The sequence below is a fragment of the Myodes glareolus genome, chromosome 16 (genome assembly GCF_982192425.1).
Source record: "Myodes glareolus chromosome 16, mMyoGla1.1, whole genome shotgun sequence".
Classification (NCBI taxonomy): domain Eukaryota; kingdom Metazoa; phylum Chordata; class Mammalia; order Rodentia; family Cricetidae; genus Myodes; species Myodes glareolus.
Window position 1 is genome coordinate 2,707,016 of NC_142041.1, and position 9,767 is coordinate 2,716,782.

Genomic DNA, 9,767 nt, shown 5'->3' on the forward strand with positions numbered 1-9,767 from the left:
CCACCGCAGGAGATACAGGCACTGGAACCTTGTCTGTAAATCACAAGCCTCATGATAAAATATAAAATAATAGAAATGGGTTAATTTCAGATGAAAAAGCTAGTTAGAAATAGGCTTAAGCTATTGGCCAAACTGTATTTCAAATGATATAGATTCTATGTGGTTATTTCAGGTCTGGGCAGTTGGGAAACAAACGAGCAGCCTCCGTCAAAAGAATTAACAGAAACTTCTGTATCTTTTTCTCAAAATAAGTCTGCCCTGGAGAAGGAGCTATTAAAAGAGCTCACAAAATATAGATTGCATAGCCATTATCACAGAAGGGAAGAGTGAGAAATTTACAGGATAGTAATAAAAATCTCTAATAAGCAGCTGCAGTTGAAAAGGCAAAAAGACAATCAATGGGGTTAATCACTGGACTGTAAAATATGAAATATTTGCTAGAGTGGAAGCTAATTAATCTCACACAGCTCTGACCAGGGTGGCTCTGATAAGGATTAACGAGGTTTAGGAATTTGTGCAGAACCTAAGGTCTCCAGGCGAAAGTCGTTGAAAGGAGGCCACAAAGATGCCAAGGTACTAAAGAGAATTGAGGACGATCTCAAAAAAGACTTAGTCTCTCTCCAGTGACCCTCCCTTGATAAGTGTGATACACATATCCCCCTGTCACTTTTACATAGTAAGATGTGGGCAGCAGAAAATCACTTGTTGGCTTAGCCATCTCATAAGTTTTATTGACAGAGAAAAGAATTATGAAAATGCACCTTTAATATTCAACAATTCATGCTTCATGCAAAATACAGAATCTGGTTCAGGACCTCAATTGTTAGACTAGTGCACTAGACTTTTTTGTAAGGAACAGCCTTCTCCTAAGTTTATTATTGGTATGAAAAATTGTTTAATCAAATTGTAAAATCAGGTAGAAGTCTTTTATGTTGCCCCTGAAGTTTATTACCTTGTCTGACGATGTGGTCTAAAATAAAGTAAGATTAATGCAGAAAATCCTAACTTTGGAAGATCTGGGTCCTGTTGGATCCTTTCTATGGCAAAGGCCTTCACCCATCCATTCCCTCTACTCTACTAAAAATAGGAAGAAATAAGGGGTTAGGCCAAAGTCGTGCCCATAAGCTACCAAGAAAAGCATGACAGAGAAGCTGTCCTGTATGCCCAGGAACTCAGATTTTTCAGGGCTGAGCAGAGTTTGGAGATTGTAACTTAGCTAAAAGCTAATGATTACATGGATAGAAAGCTACTTCAGTTGTAAAGTATGCATTTAAAATGTAATGTTATTTTATCGGAGGACAATATCTGTAGAAAGGAAAGCTTAGCAGAAGCAAAGAAGGCAAGACGTTCTTCTCACACTCATCATGAGATGACTCCCAGTAACATGCTAATATATAGTGATCTAGAGCATTAACTTCACACTCATATGGGACAAGTACCAGTAACATGTTAATATATAGTGATCTAGAACATTATCCTCACACTCATCACGGGATGAGTACCAGTAACATGTTAATATATAGTGATCTAGCACTTTTGCACATCTTAAAAACTAATAGATTATAAGTCTTTTTAAATGTGCTTTTACACACACACACACACACACACGAGTGCCCGTGCCCTGGTAGGCTAAAGGAGTTCAACACCCTTGGATGGTTGTGAGCTGCCTGATGTGGGTGCTGAGATTCAAACTCTGCCATCTGGAGGAGCAGTTCACTCTCTTAACTACTGAGCTATCTTTCTAGTCCACACTTGAAACCACCAGACCATGCATAATTTTCTTTTTTTTATTTACTTTTAAATATATTTTTTAAGAATTTCACTTTAAGCATTGTATTAGCATCATTTCTACCCCTTCCTCTCCCTCCTCCAACTTTTCCCATGCCCACACTTACTCCCTCTCCAATTATTGTCCTCTTCTTTAATTATGATTGTTAAATGTACACTACATATATGTAACCTACTAAGTCCATTTAGTGTTGCTTATATGTGCACATGTTTAGGGCTGACCGGTTGAGATTGGTTAACTGGTTAGGGAACATGCACCTAGATAAGACTGATTCTCCCCCACCCTCTCAGCAGCTATTAATTGCCTGTAATTATCTCTCAAGCTGTTGGGCCTTGTAAGACTTCTTCAATCTACACTGGCTTATCAGCTGCTGTTGTGCAGGTTTTGTTTGAGCAGCCATATTGTTGAGATTTCACAAGTACAACATTCCTGTCATGTACAGAAAACACTATCTAGCAGCAGGTGTCCTGGGCCTCTAGCTCTTACAATCTTAAGTATAGGGCTTGTGCTGTAGAGGTACAGTTGGTATTGGACACCCCATGTGAATCATGTTTTTTTTTTTTATTTTATGACCCTTATCCATATATACACACACACAAAAAAAAATCATGCCAAGGAAAATGGAGGTAGAGCTGGAATAAAAAATGGCTCAATGGTTAAGAGCACTGGCTGGTCTTTCAAATAAGCCAGGTTTGATTCCCAGCACACACAAAGCAGCTAACCTACCCAGGTTTGAATCCCAGCACACACAAAGCAGCTAACATACCCAGGTTTGATTCCCAGCACACACAAAGCAGCTAACCTACCCAGGTTTGATTCCCAGCACACACAAAGCAGCTAACATACCCAGGTTTGATTCCCAGCACACACAAAGCAGCTAACCTACCCAGGTTTGAGTCCCAGCACACACAAAGCAGCTAACATCTGTAACTCCTGTTCCAGGGGATCTGATGCTCTCTTCTGGCCTTTACTACGGTGCATCCATGTGACACACAGATATACATGCAGCCCAAATACCCATAAACATACAAAGAAATCTCAAAAAACTTGTTTTCCCTGAGGAGGTAATTCATTTTTTAAAGGCTACCTACTGTGACAATTTAAATGGATGTCTTCCTTGTCTTACTGTAGCACTTCCCAAAGTATCCTATGTGAAGAGTTACTTTATTGGATATGGCTTAAGAGTATGAAGACAGTCATAGTCTGCTGCCTGAGCTGCAACAAAACACATGAGGTAAACAATTTCAAAGAAGGACAGGTTTATTTTCTTCCAAAGTGTCAGAGGTCTCACTCTGTGATCACTCAGCCCTGTTGCGTTGGGCCTGTTATAAGGCAGAACTGGGAGGTGGAAATGAAGCAAAGTTGCTCACTTCATGGCATCAAAGAAGCAAAAGGGATCACTGCCTCTCTCCTTTATTTAGGAGAGATCACTGATAGGATTTGAGGCTTTTACTGTTTCAGAAGTAGGAAAAGGGACATTTCAATGTGAACATCTCCAGGCATATGTCTGTGTTAACTGGGGAAAATAAAGTTCTCCCTAAGCTGGCCCCCAGGTCACACCGCCACAGTGACAGAACACAGTGTGTGATTCAGACATTCAGGAACCCAGCTGTTCCTCCTCTCTTTAAAGACGACTGACATCATCTGAAAAGCAGCACAGAGTTAGAACGTGAACTGGAAATGTCAGGCTCAGGATGAGATCCTCAAACGCAAACGACGCTTCCTGTGAGCAAAATCCCACACGCCAAGCTAAACTAGAAGAGATTTCATCTCTGCCCGTCGTCGTCACCTAGAATTGAAAAGAGAGGTCTTTTCCCGAAACTCAGAGTCAATTTACAGGGGACCTAAAAGTGAGAGTGAACACAGGAGGAGCAAGCGAAGATGCGTGCTGACATTAACTAACTGCTAGGGCCACAGGAGGCTGAGTGTGGGGCAGCAGGAGTCAAGCCTGCTGTGACAGCTTGGATCCGTTCAAGCCTTTCTCAAAGGTCAAGGTTCCTTACCCTAGTGACTTTCTTTTCCACTTATTCACTGCTGCAGTCAAGTCTGAGTATTTATGGAACAGGGGATCTCTCACACAGTGCTGGCAAAAGATACTGACAATGAAGTAGCATGGGCCATTAAAGATCCGGGGAAAACAAAAGCCATGAAAAGGCAAGATTTCAGGGCAGCGTCCCCAGCACTTCCAGGAACCTTTGGCCAGCATCTACCACAAGGCAAGAGGCAATCCTGAGATCTTTAAAGAACTTGAAAAGGACAGACCAAAATGCAAGACCAATTGTAACCATCCAAACAAACGGCTACAAACTTTAAAAGTCTTCATCCACCAATTAAGTATTTCTACATATATAATCTAAAAAGAAAACTTTGATTATAATAAAGACTAATGTGCTCTTTACTGTATGTCTTTACTAAGTGTTAAGTGTTTTTTGAATTGCTTGACAGTTGGGAGCTATTTTTGTTCCTATTTGCAAGTAAAGGAGGTAGACTGATATATTGCCCTCTATTATAAACAATGAGTATCAGAATAGTCCATCCAGACCTACTGGCCTCACCCTAAAATAAAAATCAAATAAAAATGAAAGTGAGAAGTACATTGGTAGGAAAAAAGCAGGAAAGAGACAAGAGAAGGTAGGGGTAAGAGCAGTCAGTGGGCATTGTACACATGTGTGAAATTGTCAAGGAACAGATCTGATTGATTTTGTTTTTTACAGAATCATAGAAAATATTGGTGATTCAAAATAGTGCTTTTGCACATTTCTACTGTGCAAGATGAAGGGGATTCTGGTCACCACCGTTCAAGAGGTGCAGTCTGTGTGGGTGGCACCTGATTTGCCCACCTCTCCTCAAATTCCCAAGTGAACAGAGCTGGAAATAAATGGAAATTGCAGAGACCTTCACTCCTTCATAGTATAATTTTATTAGAATCTGGCCTATTCAACCTCAGAGTGAACAACTTATACCAGTTTGTGTAGGAATTTCCCAATTTAGATCTAAAATTCTTGGACAAACCAAGGTGGTTAAATCTTCTTAAATTGCAAAAGAAATACACCTAGGCTTCCCTTTGTCTTGGAAATTAGGATGAGATTCAAGCAGTAGACTAACCTTGGAAAAGGATTTCCTTTGTAATCCATTTCTACAAATAGAGTAGGTTATCAAACCTACCCACACTAATGAGGCCACACAGGTGCTCATGTTTTCAAGCGTCTAAGAACCAGGCAGGCTACAGAGAAGCTTCTTCCACAGTCCATAAGAATGAATGATGCCAGAAGTTACAAAATAACCCCACACTAGTTCAGAATTATGTATAATAAAGGGTTACTTATTTAGGGTAGACTCAAAGATCACAGTCATAGATCACAGTCCTCTGCATGAATGGGGAACAGAAACCGAATCTAGCAGCCAGAAGTGAGAGCCAGAAGCAAGAGAGTGAGTGCACACTTTACAGTTGCATTTATAGTATAAGAGACCACACCCAAGAGGACTGGTATCTTAAGGGCGAATGGCTGAAAGAGCTTTCACAACACCTCCCTTTTTTGTTTAAATAAGAGAGTTCCAAACCCAATACAAAACTATATATACTAGGAACAGATATCAAGTATAAAGTTAGAATTACAACCAGCATAAACAATATTAAACAAGGAACATATCCTAATATTTTAATAAACATTCTATCCTAAAAAGTCTACTTCTTGTATTGGAAATGGCTTGGCTGGATCATAGAGGACAAAGACTACAACTATCTAATCTTCAACCCCATTGAAGGCCTGAGAAGGGAGATAATACTACTTGAGTGGGCAGCAAGTGCAATCAAGCAGATTCCAAAATATGCAGAAGATGACAGAGACAACTGGGTGCCTGAGCTAACACTCAAAGTCTCATTTGCAATGTTGAAGCAACTAACTTTGGCTAAGGCCTAGAGTAACTGACAAACCATTTTCAGAGACAGTAAAATTTTCAGAACTGTCTTAACCCTGTCTTGACAAGATTTGGCAGTCTTTTTTCTTGTGTCTTGCTTTTCCAGTCAGGTCACAGTGCATTTTGTCAGTGGTCAAGGCATGGGCAGTTCCTTGCCCAAAGGCCAGTTGTGCCAAGAAGAAAACAAACTCCAACTGGAGTGTCTTTGGTGCTCAACACTCTCTCAGAAATAGACTGGTGCTGCCAGGAGCAATTGTGTCTCACATCAACAGAATCCTCAGTTATGTAATGCCATGTTCTACAGATCTTTGAAGTGGTTTAAAGGTTACCCATTTATGAAGAATACAATTTCTTTGTATCTAAAGAACCTAATTACTCTGACTAAAAGTATAACAAACATGAATGATTATTGACCTATAATACTTAATACCTTTATAATTTAATGATTAAGACTTCATATCAAAATATTAAACAATCTTTAAACAACTATGCAGTAAAGGAGAACAATGACCTCAAAATGTAAACAATGTATAAATATCTCTATCATAAGTAGAAATGTAATATACATACATATACATGTAATGTAATATGTAAATATATCCTAAATATTGCATCAATATAAAATGTCTTAAACAGAGGTAGAAACATGCATGCAGACAATCTGACAAAATAATTTTACATAGGTGTACAAATGTTATGAACAGATATAGGAGCATATTTAATATAACAAATATAATTTGAACTTGTATCAACATACAATAATCTATACCAATGTAAATTGTTCATAAATTATAGTTCACAAGTATTTTTTCTATTACTCACTATTATTATAGTGTGAGTAAGTTCACACTAATGTATCTATTTCCCATTCAATTTTCCCTCTTTTTTTGAGATCTCTGGTCCTACATAATTTCCACCCAAACCCACAACCCTGTACAAGTAATAATCAACCCCTAAATGGTATCCCTAACTGTGAGGACAAATTTTGTTGGGAGAGAGGACGTTGTCTTCTAGAATTGCTTCCAGTTGTCATGGGATGATGTCTTTTATGGGATCCTGTAAAAGTAAAATGATGGTTAGATTTCAAGATTGCTGTTTTGTATAATTGCAAATGGTCTCTGAGTAGTCAGTAGGGCTTTTTCTGAAGTTCTTATTTGGAGTTCTGGCCAGAACATTGTAAGAAGGTACACCATTTCCACATCTGGTAATAAAAACTGGTTTTACATTGGTGCTATCAGCATCATGATGTTATAATGATGTGGAGTCATTGTGAGGCCCCACCTTCTTCCTGGAAACTTCAAAGATTACTGCAGAAAAATCTACTGTTCAATGCTGAAAACTTAAATACTATTCATCTAGACATATATTCAAAGATACAATATAGACAAAATGGGCATGGAGAAAAGTAGAATATTTCCTTAAAATCTTCTTTCTGTCACATACCAGATGGCTCCTGACATGAGACAAAATTCTGAATTTTTCTTTTAACAACATACTTGGAGAAGGATAGCCATTGTCCAACTCTAAAGTCAGCTCTGATTTGTAAGTAGAGATGTATACATCTGTGACTTCAAAAACAGCCTGGTCTACAGAGTGAGTTCCAGTGCAACCAAAGATACACAGATAAACCCTGTCCCAAAAAGTCAAAAAATAAAAATAAAGATACAAGCAATAAAGGTTAAAATAAAGTCACATAAAGATAGAAACTACAGACAATCTGAATACTGCATGTTACTATGCTGACTTTGAATTGTTTGAATGCTGTGGAAGGAGCAACAGCTACATTTAATTATAAATGCTGCTGAATTAATCAACATATGTATTTTGAAAATGACTTCAAAATTTAAGACAAAAGATATGTTACTCTGGAGAAGAAGTTTTGCTTTTGTTTCCACAGGAAATGAGAGGCTGTCGATTCATTCTTGGTTAAGAAAAATCAGGTTTGATCAAGGAAGGCCCTCTGAGAAATTTCTGATAGGTAGGAAAGTACTATTGGAAGTACTGATAGGAGGTGAAAAAGTACTGTTGGACAATGGTCTGTACCCTGTAAAGGTTTGTCAGTTGTACTGGTTTAATGAAATGCTGATAGGCCAGTAGCCAGGCAGGAAGTAGGCAGGGTGACCAAGCAGGAAGTATAGGTTAGGTGACCAGAACAGGAGAATTCTGGGAAGAGGAAAGGTTCAGTCTGCAGTCAACAGACTGTGCAAGGGGGAGGGGTATCACCAATAGTCTCACAGAGCTGCAAACCCTGTGGACTACAATGACAGTGTGGTAAGATATGCCCATGAGTGCAACAATGCATATATTTTTATAGCAGTAACCAGCTACTTTCCAATCGGATATTAAACCCGCACAGTAGGAAGAAACGAATGGCTGGTACTGTAAATCTGGCCAAGGATCTATGCCTGAGAGGATGACTGATGGACGTCAGCGATGAAGCTTCTACTTCTATTGGACATAGTACCAAATGGTTCTCTAAATTCAGATCTCTGTACCCATAGATTCATTCAGCTTTCAAATCTCACCAGAGAAGTTTCTTTATGAAATGGACAACAGTGAAGGCAGCAGCTGACAACCAATCAAGGTGTAGGGAACAGTCATCTGTGCAGTGCTCAGGCACCAACGTGACATCTATGTCACAGCCTCCTCCAGCCACCAGAAGACTCAGGGACCTGCATGGAAGATGGAGTAGAAAACTGTAAGAGGTCAAGGTCAGAGAGGAACAGAACAAGACGCTGTCTTCTGGTAAGGACAGAACCACAGCACTCAGGCACTCACAGTGACTGTGGTTGCTGCTCAGGGCCCATCAGTCAGCATTCAGGGAGGGGCTTATACTGATGACCGTTGACATTTTATGGGAAAGGGAGTGTCAGTTTTCTTCAAGGGTGTGGCCTCTCGGTTATTTTTTTTAAGAAAAGAAAAACACGTAAAGTTGAGAATGAAGGAGTGAGAAGGTTGCGTTATGTTCCTATAATAAAATATTATGTCCAAGAGCAAGTAATGGAAGAGTTTACTTTGCCTTAGTGTTCCAAAAAGAGAGTCCATAACGGCAGGGGAGGCTGGCAACAGGCAGCCAGAGCAGAAGTTGAGAGACTACATTTTCAAACACATCAGAAAGCAGAGAGAACGAACCAGATCAAGAATAAGGCTATGTACTCTTTGGGTGCATGTGTGCGTGTGGGCGCACACATGTTCCTTCAACAAGGCCTTTGTGCCCTTGTGATGAGGTCTGGGGTTGGAGAAATGATTCTTTTTGTCTGCTGATTTAACAAGAAGATAGAAAAAGAAAGGCCTCATCACTCGGCCACCTTTTCCTGACAGCAGAAAAGCAGACAACAGCGCATACAAAGAGACAAAATTTCCCAATGGAGAGGGGATCTCAACCAGGAATTTCAAGTATGTCTGGAAATGATAACTTTTATTTATGAGTTTGGGGTAGGAAGAATTACATTTCTGTCTCAGAATGTTCTCCTTGTGCTATTGTAGGGGATTGGATAATCCAGATAAGGAAAGGAAAGCTGATTAGTTCTTGCCACAAGAGCCCAACCCCACCGCTACCACCATCCAGGATACTTGAAAGTCCCACAGAACAGTTCCTTGCAACAGGGTAAAGCACGAAGCCTCCATTTTGGAGAGGGAGATCAGGATGCAGCCCATCTTAAATTGTCTCTCTGCATGGAGCCCCCTTCCCCATCTGTCTGCCGATAGATGCATTGATAGATGCATTGATAGATGCATTGATAGATGCATTGCCTGACTCCGGGTCCTCATCTGAAGCTGCACCAACAGCTCTGCAACCTCTACAAAGACACGTGTGAACCAAGTGTTTAAATGTATCGGCCTCGGAGAATCTCTCTCATTTAAGTCACCACAGGGCAGTGAAAATGATCAAAATACATTCTATAACATTTTCAAGGGATTAATAAAAATATTTTTAAAAGATACAATGACATGTGGCCCCTAAACATAAACCAATCAAAATACAATGACTATATAAAAAACAAAGAAAGATTTCAAAGAATATAAGGAAAGAAAACAATGATAAACTTTGTGTCATTTT

General features: G+C 39.5%; 1 long non-coding RNA gene across 1 annotated transcript; it reads right to left on the minus strand.

The window, feature by feature from the left end:
* Nucleotides 1-5,090: 5,090 nt before the first annotated feature.
* LOC146891367 (uncharacterized) lies at nt 5,091-8,370 on the minus strand. Its single transcript, XR_014997423.2, has 2 exons — nt 8,233-8,370; nt 5,091-6,763 (listed from the first exon to the last, which is right to left on the minus strand). It is a non-coding gene; the product is annotated as an uncharacterized LOC146891367 (long non-coding RNA).
* Between the last annotated feature and the right edge of the window lie 1,397 nt (nt 8,371-9,767).